Source organism: Protopterus annectens, chromosome 14.part0 (genome assembly GCF_019279795.1).
Source record: "Protopterus annectens isolate FY-2018-M chromosome 14.part0, PAN1.0, whole genome shotgun sequence".
NCBI lineage: Eukaryota > Metazoa > Chordata > Ceratodontiformes > Protopteridae > Protopterus > Protopterus annectens.
The window spans coordinates 181,171,433-181,195,085 of record NC_056748.1 but is presented as its reverse complement, the minus strand read 5'-3'; the positions used below and the strand labels follow the sequence as shown (position 1 = coordinate 181,195,085).

The 23,653-nt window shown below is 40.4% G+C and overlaps 1 protein-coding gene and 1 non-coding gene across 4 annotated transcripts in view; both read right to left on the bottom strand.

Moving 5' to 3' along the window:
* The window catches only part of FAF1 (Fas associated factor 1), a 5,915,525-nt gene that overhangs the window by 4,544,778 nt on the left and 1,347,094 nt on the right, over positions 1-23,653 (bottom strand). The window lies entirely within an intron of this gene.
* TRNAT-CGU lies at positions 1,861-1,933 on the bottom strand. Its single transcript has one exon. It is a non-coding gene; the product is annotated as a tRNA-Thr (tRNA).

Genomic DNA, 23,653 nt, shown 5'->3' with positions numbered 1-23,653 from the left:
TCATTAAAAAAGGAGGTCATTGTCCCACTGTACCCATCCCTCATTAGATCCATCAAAGAGTACAACGCCCCAATTGATATGTGCCTCAGAAGACATCTGCAACAACTGGAAAGGCTGCAGAAACACCTCACTAAAAGAATCACAGGCCTAAAGCAGATGCCCTGTGCTGACCAACTAAAAAAACTCCAGCCATACTCTGTCACATATCGTCTACTCAGAGGCGATCTCTGCTTAACATACAAGGCCATGTCAAACCCAGAGCTGTTGGACATGCTACACTTAAAGAAATCCCAATCCATCAGAGCCACATGCTCCAGGGACCTAAACCTTGTCATCACAATGAACAAAACATGCTGGAGGGATAGGTTCCTGACCCAGAGAGTACTCTGGAACAGACTGCCCATACATGTCAAGCAGAGCGTCTCCTTGGCCCTCTTCAAAAGGAACCTTGACGATTGGATGGGAGATAGGAAATTTACCCAGGGGATCATGTCAGTCACACTGCTAGACAGGGGTCCAGGGAATTAATATTGTGGGAAGAAATAGCCAAGGAATTGTTATGGCTAGGCTTGTATAGGCCCTAGGGCCGATAGCCTAGTACCAACCTATGAACCTGCATGTGTTTTCTGGAAAATCATTGGTAAATCACTGAGAGTTAAAGTAAAAAAAATAATGGCAGATATTTGAGTTTCAGACTTCATACCCTTCAGAAAACTCATGCTAACGCAAACCCTGTTACTCTGTCAACTTTCTAAGTTAGTAATAGCAATACTTAGATAGTGTCCCTATTTTTGGGCCTTTGTATCTCCATTATTTATGGCTTTGTCCAGACTTTTTGTTCTAAGAGGTTAATAGGTATAGTGAGATGTTTTAACTGTACTTGAAGTTCTGGCAATGTTAGTGTACAAGCGCAGTCACTATTGCCATTTTCATAAAAAGTAACTTACTTGACTGGCTAATATACTGCAATGCCAGTTGGCTATAACTGTGATATACAAATCAGTCAGAAATCACAAAGTGGAGCCACTACTGTTCAATGCGGAATAGTGGGCTAAATCGATCACAAATGCAAAGCGTTCCACGCAATCCGGAGCACTTGGCTGCTCAGGAAGTAACAAGTCAGTCAGTAATTAGGAAGTATGTGTACAAGTTACAGCTCCTGTGTGTATGTATAATAAACTACTTGAACACATACCCAGGCTCAGAGTCTCATTTGAATACATGCGACAGTACAGCATGTGAGGAATGTGCTTAAGCTTTTGTAGACGAGCCATGCATAAGGTTTCCTTGGAAGGATATATCTCATAAGTGAGGAATACTGAAACAACGATCTAATGAAGAACATTGTGCGTTGAGCATTTATGATAGGGTGTGTGCATTAGTGGCACTATCTGTGTGAAGTAAGTAGTTGAGATTGAAATCTAGGGTGGAAATGCAGGTGGTAAAAATTATACAAAAGATAAAGAGATTAACTGTGCATTAGTGAGGTTGCAATGTGTGTCAATCGTCTCCTGGGCTGCATGCCTAACAGCAACCTATTATTTTTATTTTATTTTAATTAATTACTTTATTTACTTATTTAACATTTGCTTACCGGGGAAGTACAACTTGGAACAAAGCCAATTTTCAGCAGAGGCCTGGGGAGAAATACTCCAGACGTATGTCTTTGTAATGTGGAAGGAAACCGGAATACCCAGAAAAACCCACATGAACACAGGGAAGACATGCAGACTCTGCACAGATGGCACTCCTGCCGAGACTTGAACCGTAGAACATCTTGCTGTGAGGCGACAACGCTACCTGTGCACTACTGTGCCATCTGCAAAGCATCTATCCTTCCACACAAGAAAAGGGAAACACAGGCTCTGATGAGATTTGAACTCATGACCCCTTGTTTACGAGGTCAGTGCTCTAACCCCTGAGCTACAGAGCCAGACAGATCTATTAGCCTATGATGTAACTATAACAGTATGAAAATAAGAATAAGGGAGGAAAAAAAGTTATTTTTTTGTTTTTCCCTATCCATGTATGAAAATCTTAAATTATTTAAATGGTGCTCCTGAAGAGAGCATTTAACCACTTTAAATTTAAAGATAATGCATAATTATCATTCTTCACTGAGACAATGACGCTATCAATGTTCAAAGATATAATGTGTACATCTTTCATCAGTATCTGCAAACAACCAGCCAAAAAAAATAAGCCATAGACAATTAAACAAATTTTAGGAAAGTACAGTTGTCTAAGAACTCATCATAACAGTAGAAGTCCTACTGATCACTGTTGCAGTATTACTGACAATCGAGATATTCTGTCAAGGATAGCTGCACATCCAGCCAGCACACCAAAGCCTGGGACCCTTCCATGTGCCATATGTCTGATCTAAGACCTAAGCCCAAAAGGAATTACCTCAGACGTTTTGGCGCCAACATAAATTTGGAGCTGAAGGTGAAGTAACCATTTACATATGTACATATCCACTACAGAAGGAATATGGAAAGATATCGTAACAAGTCAGTCAGTAAGTAGGAAGTATGTGATACAAGCAAGACCTACAAAAGGGAAAGGATGGGATGGATGTAATACTGCAGCAGTGATCAGTACAGACAAATATTTTGGGTAATGGCAATAATACCCTGCTAGTTTGTCAATATACCAAAACTTTTATTCCCATAATAAACACACAGGCTGTTCTTAAAAATATCTAAACTGGAGGTGCTTTAATGTAAATTGGTAATCTACTCCCTGCATTAACTACTCCCTCTCTCAGAGAACCAATCAGTACACCTCTCATTCCTGTATAATCTTTGATTTCTGCCTTTTTCAATTTCTCCAAATCTTTTGGGTTTCTAATACCATGATGGAAATTGACCCCATTCCTAAGTCAAAGTATGATTAAAGTTCATGAAATTACTTTTGTTTCAATCTTTGATGTCAGCCAGAAGTGCTCTTCGCAGCACCCACAATGTGCCCAGTAATGACTCCTGCTGCAATTCGTATAGAGTTACATGTAATGGTAATATATCTAAACATGACTATAGATTCTTTTTATAAGATCCATTTGCTCCTACTACTACTGGGACTGTCTAGGTATCTTTCTTCCACATTGTTTTCGTTTCTGCCTACAAATCCTGATATTTTACAACTTTGTGTCTCTCTGTACACAAGACACTGTGGTCACTGAGTGTGGCAATTTCAGTGATCAATGCTACTTTTTTCTTCTTTTCATGGGCCACTATATCTGGTTTTCGAGCATATATCTTTTGAACTGTTGGTAATGGATGATCCCATATAATGTAAACGTCATCAGTTTCTATGATGCTTTGTGTCTCATGTTTCCAGTGTTTTCCAGCCATTTCAATACAATAATGTTTGCACAATCCCCAGTGCAACAATCTTGCCACATTATTAAAACTTTCAGTATACAGTCTTTCTACCATTAGTATGTCACAACCAGCAACAAGGTGTGCGAATGTTTCCAATTCGGTTTTACAAAACCTACATTTGTCTGTTTCTCCCACATGTTCAATGGACTTTGTAAACCAACGTGTACGCAGCCCACTATCTTGGGCTGCCAATATTAACCTTTCATCTCTTGGTTTGAATTTGCCTCTCCTTAACCATTCCTGATCAACATACTATATTTATGTGCTTTACACATTTTTTGCCTTCTCATCTGGTCCTTTACCTTATATTCTTTCTTTTGTTTTTTAGCACATTCAGTTGCTACCTGATGTTTATCTGCTTCTGGTTTGATTTCCATTCCTGCTTGATGTCAATATGTTTCTGCTAGATAAGGCAGAGAAGTCATCTTAGATTTATTCTCCTCATGCTTCAGAACTTTCACTACATTTGGGTCTTGTGAGGTCAGCAGATATGTGTGGAATCCCACGATTACAGATCTATACATGTAGTCAATTTCAAGGAGGCCATCCCTCTTTTGGAACAGGAAATATATAATCTTGGCATGCACTGATTTTTTATAAATCTTTTGGTGAGCATGAAGCATCCTTGTTGTTTTCCTAGCTAATCTACCCAACACATTTCGGGGCCAGTCAATCACTCCAAAACTGTAAATTAGGCCAGGTAGGGCAAATCGGTTTATAGCTTGGATTTTGTTCCTATGTCAATGCTGTTTTCCGGATTAATTTAATTCTTCTAAAGTATTCCTTACTAAGTTTTATTCACACTTGTTCATGTTTTATTGTTCATCCTTCATCAATTCCCAAATACGTATACAATCCCTCTTGCTAAAGTTCTTTTATATCACATTCTTGTTCCAAACTGATGTTTTCCTGGTCTTGCAGTTTTCCTGCTTTAAAGGTTGCTTCTGCACATTTATCAAGACTGGTGGTGCTTTCATGCAAATTGGTAATCTATTCCCAGCATCACTGACTCCCTCTCTTAGAGAACCGATCAGTACACCTATAATTCCTACATAATCTTCTACAGAGGTTTTCTGATGATTCTCTACTATTGTTTGATAACCCCAAACATTCCCAGAAGTAGTGGTCTCTAAATGCCCTATACACCCTGACTATGGTCTCCTCTGAAATGTTTATTATAAGACACTGAACAGGTTCAGATATTTTAGTCTTTCATAATAACTTAAATTTTCATATCCATGGATGCCCTTGGTATACTTCCAATGTACTCTTTCCAATTTACTCATGATTTATTTCTTATAAGGTTTCCACTTTGTTATTCCATATGCAAGTCTGGATCTAATGTAACTAGCAAACAATGATTTCATCATTTCTGATTTCATAGAGTTTATAAATATTTTTATACGACCTATGGTTCTATAAATATCATTAACAACCCGGCTGATATGATTAGAAATACTCAAAGTTAGATCTACACATACACCCAGATCCTTAAATGAATCGACAGTTTCAATCAATGTATGCTGTATCAAATATTCACCTCTTAACCTATGTCTCCCAAATCGAATTTGCTTTATTTTTAATATACTTATCAGCATATTAGTCTCCTCAACTCAGATTATTAATTTGGTCAAATTCTTTTGCAAGCATGCCCTATCTGTAACACATGTAATCAATTTACCCATTTTCAAGTCTTAGCATACAGACTGTAGAACATCTCAGATGAAAAAGATAGATACAAAAGTTATGTAACTTACTTTAATGACAGATCTGTGCTGTCTGATTTTCATCCAGTTCAACACTTGGTTTGTTGGATCCAAGCTCAACACCTTCCTCCAGAGCTTTGGATCCAAGGATCTGACACCTCCCTTACCCACAATAACCTTTCCTTCTATCTAAATTACCTCAGACTGAGTTTTCTGATCCTTACTAACCATACAGAAAAACACATTGAGAACTCCTATAAAATAAAGTCAGCAGCTTACTAAGTATGCCAGTCTGGGAGATGTTTCCTAAAGCAGTCAGGGTCTTGGACAGAGCCAGTCCAAGCAGAAGTAGTTTGCAGATGGCAATTTGGCAGCGAAGGAGGGAGGGATGTTGAACAGTATGAAAATGAGACAACATGGATCTGTCATTATGGTGACTACATAACTTTCATATTTGAAGTTGTCTGTCTTCATCTGATTCAGCATTTGGGACAGATTCCAGAGCTGTCAAAACGGTAGTATCAAGTAAGGAAATTCCAGAGGATGGTAGAACCAAGGCTGTGCAAGCTCTGGACTGCACATCTAATTTGCATTGAGATATAAATGTATGAACCATTGACCAAGTGTTTGTTGGATGGGAACTCCTTCATGAATGCTGTAGAGTTAGACATTGCTCTAATGGAATCCACTTTTGTCTGGAGTGCAGAGACAAACCTTGAGTTTTATATACAAAAGAAGTACAGTCTGAAAGTCCCTTAGAAATTTTAACTTTTGACACGATTTCCCAATTTTGCTTTAGAAAAGGACACAAACAGTTGATCTCTTTTTCTAATACCGTTAGTGAAGTGCAAGCAGAACCTAAGCTGTCTGTGAACACCTAGATTATGAAGCATATGTTCACCTTTGTTAGAAAAAAATGTGAAAAAAGACTGGTAAATCAATGGATTGATTCAAATTTACTTCAGATGATTTACTTTTGGGACAGAGGTAGGATTTGTTTTCAGCGACACTCTGTCTTTGTAGAAAATGACAATAGGTGACTTCATTAGAGTGCTTGTAATTCAGAAATTCGTTTAGAGGACATAATGGCAATCAGGAAAACATTTTCCAAGAAAGGTACTTAAGGTCAGCTGATGCTACTGGCTCAAAGGGTTTCTGTGTTAATGACAGTAACATCCCATAGGGGACTGGGTCCCATATTGGAGGCTTCAGCAAAAAAGCTCATTTGAGGAAACTTTTAGATATTCTAATAGAAGCAAAGGAAGTATCATTATGACCTATGTGAAAATTTGAAATGGCAGCCATTTGAACTTTTATGGTAGAAAAACTAGATCCTTGGTGAAAAAGTTCTGAAAGAAATTCCAATAATGATGGAAGTGGGGCAGAACAGGGGTTCATTCCTTCTGATAAAACCCAAATAGAAAATCTCCATTTACTTTTATAAGTTTTTTTGGTCGATTGCTTTTAAGAAGAAGAAATTGTGTGACCTACAGAAGATAGCATGGCATCTCTGGCTAACTTTAAAACTGTATAAACTATGAGGTTAATTTTAGGACTTGTAGACCCGGTAGAGGCATCCTGGAATCCTGACTCAAAGTCTGGACTGGGATCCAAAATCCAGCGTGGGTGTAATGACGCCAAAGGAAGAGGAACCAAACCGAATGGGGCCAGAAAGCAGCAATAAAGATCACCTTGGAGTTGCACCTCGTGGCTTTCTAAATGAATTTTGTCAGGAGGGGTACTGACTGGAATGCACAGAGGAAACCAGGGGACCAAGTGTTGCCTACAACATCTGTCCCTGTGAAGGGATGAGGGCAAAGTAACTGCTGCACTTGTTGTTCAGGTAAGAGGGTGACAGGTTGGCCCCTGTGGCTGAAAATCTCTATTGTTACTGTTTGATTGAGAGAACACTGTTGATACAATAGGCTCAACCTGCTCAATTTGTCCATTACTAAATTCGACATTCCGGGAATGTGCACTGCTACCAGAAAATGATGGGAAGGCTTTGCTCATTTCCAGACTCACATGGACTCCAGGCAAAGTGGATATGCTCTTGTTCCCCTTTTTATTGATGTGCCATACTATTGACATATTGTCTGTTTGGATGCATATCACATCCTTAGGTAGATGGTCCTGAAAATCCTGCAACTCTAGGAGGACTGCCCTCATCTCAAGATGCTGATGCAAAGTTTAACCTCCACAGGTGACCAAGTACCTTGAACAATCTTCCCCTTAATATGCCCCCACCCACCCTAGAAGGGAAGCATCCATGGCTACTGTGCCTTAGGGCATTGGTGGACAAAAGGTTTTCCCTTCTGTAATTGATGGAGAGGTTATTGATGATCTTATATGGTTTCTGCTTACTTGAGTGAGATGAAATCTGGTATGGAAGGGTGGAAGACGCTGCCACCACTAGACTGACAGTGTCCACTGTAACTCTCTCATGTGATATCTCGCTAGTGGAACTAAAGTGATGGTAGAGATTATTAGACATAAATAATCAATTTTGCTTATGGATATGGATGCTGAATTACCTGAGAAGCCACAATCTTAAGGTTAGCACTCCTGCTGATGGGAGTTTTGCAATTTGTCAACCTGTCTTGATATGATATCCTATGAATTCTATCTGCTGAGTAGAAGGCAGTTGGCTTTTTACATGACTGACTGTTATCCCTAACCGGTCTGCAAGATGGAATAATAATGCTTGACGCTGTAGCAGTAATCCCTAGAAAGAGCAGTTGGGAGTCAATCATCTAGGTATGGTAACACTTCGATCCCTCACAGCTGAAGATGAGCTGGTACCACTTCGACAATCTTGGTGAACACCTAGAGGGCAGTGGTCAGATGTAATGATGGTGCTCTGAATTAGTAATGATTGGCTCCTAGATGGAAACAGAGAAATCTCCTGGACTGCCTTTGAATCACTACATGGTAGTAGGCATCTTGGAAATCTATAGAGCATATCCAATAATCCTTCCTCAACAGAGGTAGTACAGACTGTACTGTGACCATCCAGAACTTTGTCTGCTTGGCAAACTGATTGAGATGGCTGAGGTCCAATATTGGCCTAAGGTCCCCTGCCTTCTTTGGAACTAAAAGGAACCTGAAATAAACTCTAGATTCTAACTGGTCTGGTGGATCTGTTGGATGACTCTTTTTTTCTAGCAACTTTGAAAATTCTGTTGCTGCAGATTTCAGCTGATCAGGTGGAATACTGGGAATCTTTAATCTCTTCTCTGGAGGATACAAAAAGGTTTGGTATAGCCTCTGGTGATTATCCTTAGCACCCAAGAAACTGAAGTAATAGTTTGCCGGGCTTGTGGGTGCAAGGTGAAACACCCCAGATTGCCTCCACAGTGCAGCTGCCGAGTAACACTTCACGGGTCATAGTAGGGTTTTCTCAGTGAAGGGATCACAGGAACACTAATTCTGTGGTCTGCCTCTGCCTCTAGGGAGATATCCCTTTGAGCTTCTCCCTCCTCTACCTTGGGGGGATCTATCTCGAAGAATGTCAAGGTGAAAACCCTGTGATTTCCTAAACCACATTTTCTTACCTCCTCTCTGATTCCTAAATAGGACCTCTTCAGGGTGGAGAAATGGATTTCTACAGCAGACAGGATCTTACTATCTCGCTTGCTCTTAGTAAGTGTCTCTAACTTTGGACCAAATAGAGTTGTACCATCAAAGGGGGTATTAATAAAAGACACCTTGAAGTTTTTTGCGAAACTGGACAGCCACATCTAGGTATGGTAATGCCTGTACCAGTTGCTCTTGCTGTACCATATACTGCATCAGACAGAAGCAGCACGGCTACATAACAGTTAAACTGCAAGGTAGAGATTTGAGTGTCCACTGTGTTTTGGACATCCAAAGGTAAGTTACTTGAGAGACTTGATCAAGTCTCTCTGAAAACGTGTCAAGTGTGCAAGATATCTAAAAGCCAACAAAACACGGTAGGGCCCAGTGAAAATTAACTGTTTAATGAACTAGAACACACCAACACTTTATAACGAAGCAATACACTATAAAATATGGTTAAGCAATTTAATTCGGCAATACGGACGTCTTCAGATCCATAAAAAATCATGAATCATGGCCGACTCGCAAATAATCACAAGTATTATGTATCAAAATAAAAATGTAAATACTATAAATGCTACAAAATAATAAATAAAAACTAATGTCAAGCAATATTAAATAATTTAAATGTTACATTTGATCACAGAGATAAACTAATGGACCTCCAACGGTCATCTTCTCAACTAACTGGCAATGGAAATAGTGTTGGTTTGTTCTAGTTCATTAAAGAGCTCATTTTACTCGACCCAACCATGTTTTGATGGCTTTTGGATTTCTGGTTGTGTTTCCAACACCGGGTAACTTGGGGGCTTATTTAAGTGTGCAAGACAGTTCATTTCTCTGACTGCAAATGCTGCTGAAATGTATGCCCATTTCCTGCCTAAAGCCCTTGACTCTCTGTTAGAGTCTTTGGACAGAAGAACTCTCCTCAGACAGTTTTGTCACTGTGGCTGCTGCTACTGTTATGGTATGTACTGGAGGACCTTTCATCCAAAGCTTCCTATCTTTCTCTTTTGGGGCTACTAAAATTCTGTTGGGCTTTTTGGGAATTGGTTCTATAACATCAAGGTTCGTCCATGCTCTATGTGCCATGAGATCTGTGAGGGCTTCTGGAGGGGGGAATCACCCAGGCTGCAGATCAGCAAGACCCAAAAGCTTCAAGAAACATCGATTTATCCAGTGGAGAAGTTTCAGTGGATCAACCCCCCTTTCTGCTTCATCTATTCTAAAATGACTCCAAATGCAACATCTTCTGTAGGGGATCTAGGGGATCTTTTGCCATAAACCAAATCTGTGTCCCCAGTAACTGACTCAGGAGAGGAGTCTATGTGCTTCCATTTGCATGTTTATTTCCTTTGAACATGTCTCTGGGGTACTGGTGGAGACAGGTTGGAATAAGACAGGGAATTCACGTGTCAAAGTAGTCTCGAAGCTTATGGGTTGTGACTATCCCTATTGATCCGAATGAAGGGCAAAAGGAGCAGGTTCCACTGGGTGTTGGGATGGATTGGAATTCTGTGCATGCACTTGTCTTCTTGGACCAGCCAAAGCCCTTTCCACAGCCCTGAAAGCTAACAATGCAACTGGAGCCAAGGAAACAGTCCCCCTGTCAATTGACTCACAAAGTCTTCCAGTTCCAATTAACGTAGGCTCAGAGGAGGACCTCGGACCTGAGCTATCAAGTAAACAGGCACAGAGGGGAGGAAAAGGCTCCAAGACTCTGGGAATCATCTACACCATTGATACCCTGACACTTCGTTTCTGGGACTCACCTCAATCAGACATAATTGGAGTTGAGAGAGTAAAGGATATTGTTGAAGCTGAAGTTCCTTGGACTGTCGGCAATGATTGAGGTGTGCTCGAAGGGTCTAGACCCATGGGAACTGCTTCCGAATACTGAAATGGTATCAGAGAAAAATATGTCAAGGTCGATGGGCCTGCAGTTGGACCTCTCCTCAAAGATGGTCCCAGGAGGACTCCCAGTTGGATCTTTGTCCTCAACAATTTCCACGCTCATTTGGTCGACATCCTTTTTCATGAGACTTCTGGTGGATCAGATCAACCTCGATGATGATGCTACACATGATGGCCTGAAAGCATGTTTGTCTTGCAGGACTGGTGAATGGAGCCGAGAGCTCACCAGCTCTGGAGAAAAAGTAGCTCGAGGGGAGGGAGTTCGGAAACGGACCCCAGTGAAAGGTGGGTCCAACTACCTTGATGTTTGGGGTATCAGATCCATGAGACTAGTTTGATCTGGGGAACGTTTCCTCGGCTTGTCAAACCTTTTCTCCTTTAACTTTTCTTCAGATATTTTTTTTCTGAAGGTTCATCATTTTCTCTGTGTTTCTCTTTAGTCTTATCCTTTTCTTTTCTCTTCTCAGTGCTGGGAGAAGCAGATAGAGGTCTTGCTGCTGAATGCATAGTTGGAGTAGAAGACCCTGTCTGTGGGGGAAGCAAGCCTTTTATAATAATTTTTTTCCTCCTACCTTGTATAGCTCAAGAACTAAAGACAGCACAAATGTCAAAATTTGCCTGTAAATGAGCAGCAGCTAAACAGTGCACACAAAGGGAATGAGGATCTTGGGAAAGGATCCTGGATCACAGGCTGAACACTTTTTAATTGCTGAAGTTTTGCCACACATCAGAAGACAATCAGAAATTCTCTATAAGTTACACAATTCAAAACCATGTCTAAAAAACAGCTATCCAAATATTCTATTGCTAATACACACACACACACACACACACACACACACACACACACACACACACACACACACACACGAACATGTCTGGATAGAACATGCGGCAAACAAGATCTGAGATAATTTAGGTAGGAGGAGGGAATTGTGGGTAAGGAGGGAGTCAGGGTCTTGGAACCAAAGCTCTGGAAGAAGATGGCCAGGTTGCATCAGACCAGATCCAACAACTCAAACACTGAATCAGATGAAAATGGACTCTGGATCTGCACAATCTAAACATGTAGGGGGTTAGGACAGAGCCCTAGAAGACATCCTGACTGTAATCTAGAACTTCACCTGTCCAATTACTGTATGATACTTGCCATGTCATATTTGTAAGACATGCTGTTGTCCATCTTATCAAGAGTACATCAATATTTAGTTGGTCTAACTTATTTTTTAGTGTTTTACTCTATGAACCTATCAAATACTGAAGTCTATATAAATTACATCACAGCACAATTTTTCATTTATAGCTGCTATTATACTGTTATAGAATATCATGTTACAGGTAGTGACAGATCTATTTTCAACATATGCATGCTGATACAACTATAAATTAACCTTTATAACCCAAAGATAACTGCACATCAACAATGGTAAAACTTGACATTAATTAACAGTCATTTCCTTAGGGGTGGCGAAAGCCACAAAAACTCTGGGCTAGGCTTATAAATGCCCTTGGGCAGATAGCCTAGTACGAACCTATGAACCTATGAACACAAACATATCTACTATATTCATTCCCTGGTAGCCTTGTTTACAATGTGAAGCAAATGTTGCTCCTGAACAGATGATGTAAATAAGTTCATTGCTAATATTGTTGAATCAATATTATTCTAGTCAGTTTCTGGCAAATGCAAGTCAATAGCCACCATTATCCCTTCCTCCAGTGTTTCATGCAAGAAATGTATGAATTCCTCTAGGTCATCAGCACTTGATTTGGTGGTCTATACTCTCCAACAATTGTGATATGTTAAAGAATTGTCTTTATTGTTACAGTTAATCAACAGTATTAATGTTACCATTAAACATCTAATAATAACAGGTCTCATAATAATCTTTAATCCATATCATATCACCTTCACATGATCTTCTGTTAAAATGTCATTTATAGTAAAAACATTCAAACCCTGATATAACTGGGTTTTTCTTCACTGTTCTTTAACCATGTTTCAGCAAATAATGACATCAATCTTGTGGGAACACAGCACATTTTCCAATAAAAAAACTTATTACTAATGCTCCTAGATTAACAACCATAAGAGATTCATCAAATGTTGCTATCTGTGAACTGTTACATTTTCAACTAGGCAAAAATCTTGTCTTGTGTTTGTCAATTAATGCAACATATCTGCTGCAAATGTTCTTCTGTCTTGACTTGTGCATGCCATTCTATCTAAACACTTGTGCCCAAAATTAGGCTTGGATGCTCTACGCATTTCCATTTTGTTTTGCCCCAAAAATATTTTCATTCATGGTAACCTGACTCTCCTTCTTTCTGTGTGTGATTTGTGAAAAATATGGCCTAACACCTGTACAAGCTGTGCTAAGAGGGATGTCAATTCCCCACTAGCAGTCAGAGAGTCTTTGCAAATGAGATCATTGTATGGTTTTCTCCTTGCAAGCATAACACTAATATGTTCACTATCTTCTCTGCAAATTTAAGTATCAGTTCCTCTAATAACTGAAAGTCCAATTACAAGTATACTATTCTGACGGGATCTGAAGAATTTTCAACTTCTAATTTGGTAATATCTGATTTATCAATTGTTACAAAAGAAAGTTCTAGTAGGATATCTACTGTTAAGATAGATTATTACAAGACTGTACTATGTCCTTCCAAGATTACTGACAAATGGGAGAGCACTAAAGTTAATGAAGAGAAAGGTAGAAAGAAGAAAAAACAGAACTATGGTCCAACAATCCTGGGAGAGCTGACATAGCGAATCCTGCTCAAACTCGAGAGAATACATCCGACTTGTAACATTTAGTAAAGTATGCACAGAGGACCAGATACCTGCAAGGATAGTTCTATTATTTAAACCCTTTAAAAAGGTTCCCAAAGAAGCTACAACTCTAGCAGAAGGAACCTTAACAGAAAGCCGTTTCCAATGATAAGTATAGCAAAAGGAAATTGTTTTAAAAATCTAGGAAGAAATGGTTTGCTTAAAGACAGGGATTCCCAATTTCTTTTTCTGAACGGACATAAAAAAAGTTGTGATTTTTTTAATGTATTTAGTTTTGTCCAGAGAAAATCTAAGCAGTCTATGCACATCTAAAGAATCAAGAACCCCCTCAGCCCCAGTTTAGAGAACAAGGAAATAAAGAATGAAGACTGACAGACTGATTCAAGGATAATTTATTTACAAATTCCCTGCAGTCTACTCTGTCAGAAACACTGGGTGAGTACAAATGGAGTATCTTTAACCAAAGGATACCACGAGTATATCGGAGGAAAGGAATCTGAATGTAAAATCTTCACAACACACACCAGGAAAACCAAAAAAATCTTAGGGCTCCCTGAATTCGAGTTTCTTCAATTTTATTAAGACAAACATCCAAAACTAAGCAATTTCGTCCCGTCACCATAATGGGACTTCATCAGAGTTAATTACAATACATTCCAAAGTTGCGTAAACAAACATTTCTTCACCCTCTAAGTAAAACTAGGATTAAATATATGCAAGATAAAAAAATACATATACTGTAACAGAGATAAAAGAACTGGAAGTGGGGTCTTTAGAAAATGATAGGAGCAAATTACACAGAAAAAAATGGGAATTTTGGGAGCAATAGATGCAGAATAATGTTTTAAAGAAGGAATGAGGTTTAAGGGAAAGCAGGAATTGAATGATCTATGTAATGTTTGACTGAGAATGACTGTATGGATTATAAGTGATGCATAATGTTTGCAAATGAAAACGTCAGTGTCACTAAGATGCTAAGTCCGAACAGTCAAAGGAAGCTTCAATAGACACCAAGAAGAAGAATAAATTAAAATAAATGAAGCTGATCCCACACAGCAGAAAATCTTTATTAAAATATATGTAAAAACCTTAAGATAATAGGATAAACACTTTCAGCAAAGGCCTTCTTCAGATCCATAAAATACACTCCTTTACTTAGGATAGCTTTAAAAAGGGAGCTCGACCAATCATATCTTTTCCTAAGATAACGCCTTCTTAATACAGACTTTAAAGGTACCACTCCATTTAGACTTGGTTCACGATCAACTCTCAAGACTGCAATCCATTTTACTTCCACCAGCTCAGTTATATTCCATAAATCTCCTCTTCTTGTGGTCTCATTAATAATTTCTAAAATCATAAAAAGAAAACTACGGTTGGGAAATTGCATTATATGTTGAGATAGGGCTTTCATAGTATTTTTATGTCTAATGTCATTTATATGCCTCAAGATCCTAATTTTGAAATAGCAGTTAGTCTTCCCAACACAGAAATTGGAATATTTATAGGTAGCTATATAAATCAGATTTTTAGTATTACAGTCATCACATCTGTCCAGTTTATATTCTCTTTTAGTAATAGGATGCTGAAAACCATTACAGATGTTAACATAGGAGCAAGCTTTACTTCTCTCACATATGAATGTTCCTTTTCTTCTATTTTCTGTTGTATCGGCGCAATTGCTGTTCCAGATTTTGTCTATTTTTAATGCAGAATTTCGGGGCGTCTCCTACTATACGTCTAATCGCCTCATCTGCTGTTAATATTTTCCAATTACCTTTTATTACATCACAAACTTATTTTATATCTTGACTGTAAGGAAGCATCTTATTCCAGTTGGTACAATCTTATCTGAATTAAATGTATCTCCATTATCCATAGCACCTCGATGAAAACATGGTTTGCCTTTATGTGCTCTCATCCAATTAACTTCCAATTCTCCTTTACTGATTTCTTCTAACTTGTACTCCCTTTCATGCAAATAATTCCTTGTTCTCACTGATTCAGTTTCAAAATTTCTCATACTGCTATTCAATCTCAAACTTTTGAAAAACTGACCTTTGATAACTTGTGGGAATATATGCTTGGGATTGCACACTCTTCTGATGCAACAAGTATTTTTCCAACACGATTTCCAAAATATCAGGGTACCATCTTCACATTTTAATATTGTTACACCAAGGAAATCTGTTTTATCAAAAGAGCTGTGAACATCAAAGTCTAAAAAAGTTGCGTTCTTAAGATAGTCAATAAAAAACAAAGTTGTCCATCTCCCTTCCATTGAAAAAACATGTCGTCCGTAAACCTTTTGCCATTATATTTATATCACTGAAAACATATTTGGATTCTCACTGTGCCATAACAATATTCGAGTGCCCATTACTACACCTCATTTCTGCAGGAAATACTTGTTCTTATATAGCAGAACATTATTCTCCAATATTAATTCAAGCAGAGAACACAATTGTGTTAACTGGTCCCTATCGTAAATCTGCCTAGTCATCAGGAATTTACATACTGCTTCAGTTCTGTATACATTCGGAATAACCATGAACAAACTTTTCACATCCACTGTAACCATCAAGACTTCTTTTGATATATAAGATACTAGAGTATCTTCGAGTATATTCGAGTATATCGGGTTTACCCCGGGAATCATCTCTGTGCCACTGCTGGACAGAGGCACAACAAACTAATGGGTACAGTATTTTTTCATATAAGGGGTGGCGTAAGCCGCAAAACTTTGGGCTAGGCTTATAAATGCCTTAGGGCAGATAGCCTAGTATAAACCTATGAACCTATGACAATATGTTGAGAGGCTTTAGAGAAAGTCCTCAGTGTCTCTTAATAGAAAAGTAGCTTTACAAAAGTGCTTTTTTTTAATTTACACTCCACGTACATGGAAATAGGTTCTGTAATCCATCCATTGCCAGACCCAATAGGATGCATCAGTGGATCATTAGTGTCTTTATGGATTTTAGATACACCTTGGACGATAGATACTATGGAATTGGTCACTTGAAAATATTCAAATAACTCGAGTAACAGTATGTGTCATCAGAAGATCATATAAATCATTATTTACCTTCTTTACAATCCTTTCTAGCTCATATCTCTGTATCTGTTTATATATATTTTCATCACTTAGAAGTGCTAACATTCTGTTGTTATACCAGGCTTTATCCAGTACTATTACGCCCCTCCTTTATCTGCTGGTCTGATAACTATATCACCATTATCTAAAAGTTCTCTGAGAGCCTGTTTTTTTCATTTATATCCAAGTTATAAGAACCTTTGGTGTTCCTGTTGGAAAATAATTTGATAGGATCATTTTAAAAAGGGGGCTCGACCAAAGTAAAGGAGTGCATTTTATGGATCTGAAGAAGGCCGTCAAAAGCGCTTTTTCTATTTTTATCTAAAGTTTTTACATATCTTTTAATAAAGATTTTCCATTGCGTGGGATCAGCTTCACTTATTTTACTTTACAAAACATCAGTATGGTTTGTTTTCATTTATAAGCGACAATTCAAGAACAATGTTTCTTGTTTAAAAAAAAAGGTTAATTCATTCATTACCTTGGGCATAAAGGAAAAAAAATGTCCTAAGGGTAACTCTAGCCTTAGAGAAGACCAATAAGTAGGGAAACAACCATCAGTGCTTACACTCAGAAACCCTCTTAGCAAAAGTCAAACCCACTGACAAAGCAGTTTTCCATTTGCAAAGTTTTAAGGAATAACTGTCAGTTGTCTCAAAAGGAGCCAAGGTCAGTTTTTCCAAATCATATTTAAGGTCCTAAGAAGGAGCATTTTTTTTTGAAGGACTAACATGAAGGACACGATTCAAAAAACATTTGACCTCAAAAAAAAAAAAGTAAGAAAGAAAGGGGTGCCTCTATAAGCAGACAAGTGGAAACTGCTGAAAATGAGCTTTAACTGAAGGGCATGCCAGTCCACAATTGAGGAACATACAAAAATAAGAAATAACACCATGAATTCCCATCATGAAAGTGTCCTGGTTCTTCTTCTTGCACCACAAAGAAAATCTCTTCCTTTTGATCATATAAGAATTTCCGGGGACATGTTTTAAGAAACCTATAAAACTGGAATCACATATTCAGAGAAGTGATGCATAAAAGGAATCAAAACTCTATCACCCAAAGAGTTAGATGTAGAGTTTGGAGAACAGGTTAAATATGAAAGCCCTTGTCCTGTGTGAGCAGCTCCATCCTGTAAGGTAACTTGTGATGACTGTCCCTAGCCAGGTGAAAAAAGAAGGGGAAACCAATGCTGTCTAGGCTAAAAGGGAATTACCAACATGACTTTTGTCTTGCTCCTCATAATTTTGTGAAGGACTCTTGGCAACAGAGGTAGAGGAGGGAAGGCATACAGATATCCCGTTCCAAGAAAAGAACATGGTGTCTGTCTTCTAAGTCAGTAGGCTTGAATGCCTGGAAAAAAAAAAACATTTCAGTTGTCTGTTGGCACAGGTAAAAAAGGTCTATCTGTAGAGTACTCCACTGATGGACAATGTCCAGAAAGATGCCCCTGTTCAGCATCCATTTGTGAGAGCCTACCCTGGATCTGCTCAAAGTTTCTGCCATAGTGTTTCTTTCAGAGGAAATCTAAACTGCCTGAAGAACTATAGTGTGTTGAATGGCAATTTCCCAAGCCATCAAGGCCAGTCAGCAAAAGTTGTAAGACCAAGTACCCTCTTGCTTATGTACCACATGAATGCCATGTCTGAGGCATCCGTGAATAGCTCCTGGGTGGAGGAAGGCACTACAAAATATAGTCCTAGACTGAGAGAAAAAGTACAGTTGTGTAAGAAAGTACAGTTGTGTACACTTACCATAAATGTAGATGTTCAAGTGCATTCACTGTTGCAGTCATCACACTTGGGTTATCTGCCTGCAGGTAGCCCTCAGACGGCCCGAATACCAGAGTCTTGGGATTTCTGCGTCGGATGCTGTCACCTCTTCCATGACATCAGGTCATCAGGGGTATAAAACATGCAGCTGACGCCATTACATCAGTTTTTCTTGCCCCAGATGTCAGGACCCCCCAAAATAGGAAGCAATTACATGGTGTGCAACACCTCTAGTAAAAAGTAAATATCATAGCCATTAGATATGGCCAAAAAGAGGATAGGTAGAAAGCATAGAAGAGTTAGGGGGCGAGGGTAACCAGGACTGCAACAGTGAATACACTCGAACATCTACACTTACGGTAACTGTACACAACTATACTATGTTCTTCGTGTTTCAATGTTGCAGTCATAACACTTGGGTTGATTCCCAAAGATGAGGAAGGGTGGAGGCAGTCAAGTAATAGTAGGGCTGGCTAGCAGGCCTTGTAAGACTGATGTGGCAAATCCAGGTCTCGATTTATAAAAGACAGGTAAGTGGTAATGCTTGGTGAAAGTGTGTACAGAACTCCAGGTTGCAGCTTCCAGGATGTCCCTGGTAGGGATTCCCCTGAGAAATGCTGTAGAGGTTGAGGTAGCCCTAGTGGAATGAAGTCCGATCCCCTGTGGGGTAGGTTTTCCATGGTGTTTGTAGCAGAAATGGATGCAGCGTGCTATCCATTTGGAAATGGTTTGCTTTGAAATGGCCTTGCCCTCTGCCCCTGTAGCAAAGCTGACAGCAGTTGGTCAGATTTTCTGCAAGGCTTAGTCCTGTCAAGGCAGAACCCGAGTTGTCTGTGTACGTCCAAATAGTGCAGGATCCTTTCCCCTTTACTCTGAGGATTAGGGAAAAAGGCTGGTAAATGGATGGATTGGTTTAGAGCCACACTGCATACCACCTTGGGCATAAAAGATGCGTTAGTCCTGAGGGAAACCCTGTCAGCATGGAAAATAATGAAGGGTTCCACAGCCATTAGTGCCTGTAACTCAGACACTCTTCTTGCTGAAGTGATGGCTAGAAGTAAGGCTGTTTTCCAAGAGAGGAATTTTAACTGTGCTGTAGCAGCAAGCTCAAAACGGGGAAGCGTGAGCTTCTTTAGTACAAAGTTAAGGTCCCAGGCAGGCGTGGGAACTCTCTTCTGGGGTCTTAAATTGTTAGCTCCTCTCAGGAACTGTTTGACCAGAGGGTGAGAAAAAAGAAAAGTGGCTCAGTATTATAATGAGCTGAGATGGCCGAGGCATGAATCTTAATAGAAGAGAAGGACAGGCCTTTGTGGAGCAGCTCTGCTAGGTAATTTAGGATTTGAGGTAAGGTGGGTACGGCTAAGTCCTTTCCTTGAGACTAGCTCCAAGAACAGTATCTTTTCCATTTTTCTGAATAGGATTTCCTAGTACTAGGACACCTGGCCTCAAGGATAACGTCCAGCACTTGTTTGCTGAGGGTTGCTGGTAGTGTATTCAGGGAATAAGCCAGGCTGCAAGGTTCAGGGTTTGCAGCTGAGGATGCAAAATGTGTCCCTCCTGCTGGGACAGCAGGGAGGGGGTCTGATGTAGGTGCCAGGGTGGCACTGCTGCCAGACTGCGTAGGAGTGGGTACCAATGCTGGCAGGGCCAGACTGGTGCAATAAGGATTGTCCTTGGTTTGTCCTGTCTGATCTTGAGTAGCACTTTTGAGAGGAGGGGCAGAGGGGGAAAGGCATAAATTGAGAGGTTTTCCCATATAAAGGATAGGGCATCCACTTTCCATGCTTTGCTGTGGGGGGTTCTGGTGCAAAATTTGCTCAATTGATGGTTTTGGAGGGAGGCAAAGAGGTCCACCTCTGGTGTCCCTCACCTGTGGGTTAGAAGTTTGAATAAGTTGGGTTCCAGTTTCCACTCGTGTGGGTCCAGTAGATTTCTGCATAAGTTGCCTGCCAGTGAATTTTATCTGCCTAGCAGGAACTGAGCTTGAAGGTCCACAGGGCCATGGCTAACCTGCAGAGTGGGTAGGAATGAGTTCCCCCACTTATGTACAACACAACTGTGGTGTTGTCTGTCTTTATATAGAGTTGTCCCGGAAGGATAAGGTATTTGAAGGCTGTCAGAGCATTCTGTACAGCTAACATTTCTTTTTGATTGATATGTAGGTGAATTTGTCCTGGGCTCCATTGGCCTTGAATGCATTTGCCAGCCATGTGAGCCCGCCATTCATAGTCTGATGCGTCTGTTATCAAGGTTTGGGCGGCGAGGGGTTGAGTGCAAGGGAGTCCCTTGTTGTGGTTGCAAGCCTCTGCCCACCAAAGGAACTCTGCCCTTAGACAAGGAATGATAGGAATAATTGTTTCCAGGTCCTGAGAATGTTGGCACTTGTGAAGTACCACTGAAGTTTCCTCATATGGAATTAGTAGAATGCATGAGACCATGAATCCTAGCGCTTACAGTATTTTTCTTGCAGATATCTGGGTTCTGGTGGCCATTAGTTTGAAGTAGTTTGTCAAATAAACCTGCTTTTCTGGAGTAAGGAATGCCATCTGGAAAGTTGTGTTCAAGCTTGCTCCCAGGAATATAATCTTTTGGCTGGGCACCAGATGTGATTTATTTTCGTTGATGGTGTACCCCAGAGAAGTTAGAAGTCTTTTTACAAATGCCAAATGCTGAAGTAGCAATTCCTGACTGTTAGCCTGAATCAGGCAAATGTCCAAGTATGGATAAATTTTAATACTTCTCTGCCTGCAGTATGCAATGGCTGGAGCCAGGCACTTGTAAATACCCTGGGCGCAGCAGATAAGCCAAAGGGAAGTGCAGAGAACTGATCGTGCACAGAGCCTGCCCTGAAACATAGATATTTCCTGCAAGATTCCCTTATGGGGATGTGCAGATAAGTTTCTTTTAGATCTAGGGAGACTATCCAGGAGTCCTTGGCTAGCATAGGAAGCAGCTGTCGTAGTGTAAGCATTTTGAATTTTGGGACCACCAGGAAGGTGTTGAGAATGGACAGGTCCAGGATAGGGTACCAACATCCCTCTTTTCTGGGCATCAGGAACAGTCTGAAGCAGAAACCCTGTCCTCTTTGCTCTATTGGAACAGGTTGAATAGCCCCGATACTGAGAAGAGATAGCACTTGCTTTTGAGCCTCTGCCCACTGGTTTGGAGGAAGGTCTGGTAACCCGCTTGGGGTTGGCAGTGAGTGGAAGTAGAATCTATATCCCTGGGATACAATGTTTAGGACCCATTGGTCCTGGCTAATGGACTTCCAGTTTTTTGCATGCAGGGTGAGTTTTCCTACTAGGGGTGCAAGTACTTGGGCATGGCTGGGAAGGATGATTAGACAAGTTACTGTGAATTTTTTCCATAACGGGGTGACTTACCACTCCCTGTTTTTGAGGGAGGAGCACTCCATTGTTTAGATCTCTGCATACCCTGAGACTGCAGCCCCTGGATTTAGGTTGAGAAGACCTGGTAGGGACTGGAAATGACCAGTGTTTAGAAGGCCAATGCCTACTGAATCTAGGTGGCTGTACCTGTTAGAAATCTTTAACAGTTTGTTTAATTAGTTCTATAATATGCTGCTGGTACTTCAACATGTGAAACTGGCAATTTAAAGCCCTGATGGCAAGAGTTACAGAGGTATATACCTTCTTGCCCCATCTGTCTAAAGCCCTTGAATCCCTGTCCGAAGGGGTAGGATTTCTGGCTGTTGTAGCCTTAATACCTTTAGGTCCCTGGGAAATGGTCTGTGGATCTGCAGTGGAATTCTTAAAGAGAAATTTGTGAGTCAGGTACCGTGTAGTACCTATCAGGCTTTCTAGGAGCTGGTGGTAAAGTATCAGGAGTAATACTGGATTCCATGAAAACATCATCTACAATGTCCAGGACAGGGGATATAGCTAGAGGCTTGTGCTAAGGCAAGTCTAAAAATTCCCTGAGTCTCTTTTTGGACTGTGGGTAGTCCTTGCATTCCCAGCGGAAATGCTCTCTTAAGGTATGCAAGATTTCACCAAAAGAAAAGTCCTCTGGATGGGAGGCAGAGGGAATGGAATCCTCTGCATCTGAATCGTCATTGGTAGGTAATGGTATGTTCTGGTAATCAGAGGGATCAGAGTAATTGGATTTATGGTCTGTTGAATCAGAAGGAAAATCAATTTTCTGCCTTTTAGAGGGGGGAGGCTGGCTTCCCCTAATTAGAGTTATAAGGTCTTCAGCCATTCTAATTTGTTTCTGTGGCATGGGAGCTTGAGGATGCGCTTTGGTCATCGGTTTTCTAGGCATAGTTTGAACTCTGGGCCTGAGAAACTCAGTTGTTTTAGTCTGAAACAAAGTAGTGGGTTTAATATGAACATCAGGAGGTCGGAATACACCCTCAGAAACCGGTGCCTGCACAGCGGCTCTGGACCCATCCAAGGTAGAGACATCCACAGGTTCCATAATCTAAGAAGCATCTCGCGACATACTGAATGGGTCTCAGCAGAGGCCTGCGAAACTGTAGAAGCAGGTATCAGGGGCTGTGAAGGCACCTCACTAAGTACCAGAGGACTGGCGACTAGCTTAATGGAAGTGTTGTCGGCAGTTTTGAACCTATGCGGTTTGTCTCTGCCTTTATCCTTACGCTTTTTTTCGGAAGATCGGTAGTCAGATGGCTTACCGAAGTCATTTCGGAATACAGAGAATGAGAGCGAAATAATTTAGCAACAAAAATAGCCCGACGATGAATAGTTCGGGCATTAAACAAGGCTCAAAACTGACAGAGAGTAACGTCATGGTCTGGGCCTAAACAGGTGACGCAGTAAGAATGAAAATCTCTGTGAGGTATTTGCTTTCCACAGGCAAGACAATTGTTAACTTTTTCTGACATTGGTAAGAGCAAGAAAAAAGAATCCCCAATGGGCTACTTAGCTTTAGAAGACTTCAGGTTTGAAACTCGAAAAATAAGAAGTTATGTACTCACCATAACGTTCCATCTGAGTAGGTATCTTCATTTGTCTGCAACCTTTGGGATACTGATCCGATCTCGGATCCGAGCCGGCAACTTCTACCACAGCATAGATCCGAGCTCCTAGCTCCTCCCGTTACACATAATCCCCTGCCAACCCTGACTGACCTCAGATCAAGTTTGCCCGATATAACAACTGTTACTGTGCCCCGGAAGGGGCTTATCTAAGACAGATCCTAAACAGAATCATATAGGTCAGGGGGATGGTTGCAGACAAATGAAGATACCTACACAGATGGAACGTTATGGTGAGTACATAACTTCTTAATCTGAAGTAGGCACTTCATTTGTCAGCAACCTTTGGGACAGAGTCCCCACTACCTGAATCCTGGGTGGCCGTTATGGAAGAATATTCCAGAGCACTGCAGAGCCAAAGGACGCCCTACCTCTGGAGACGACA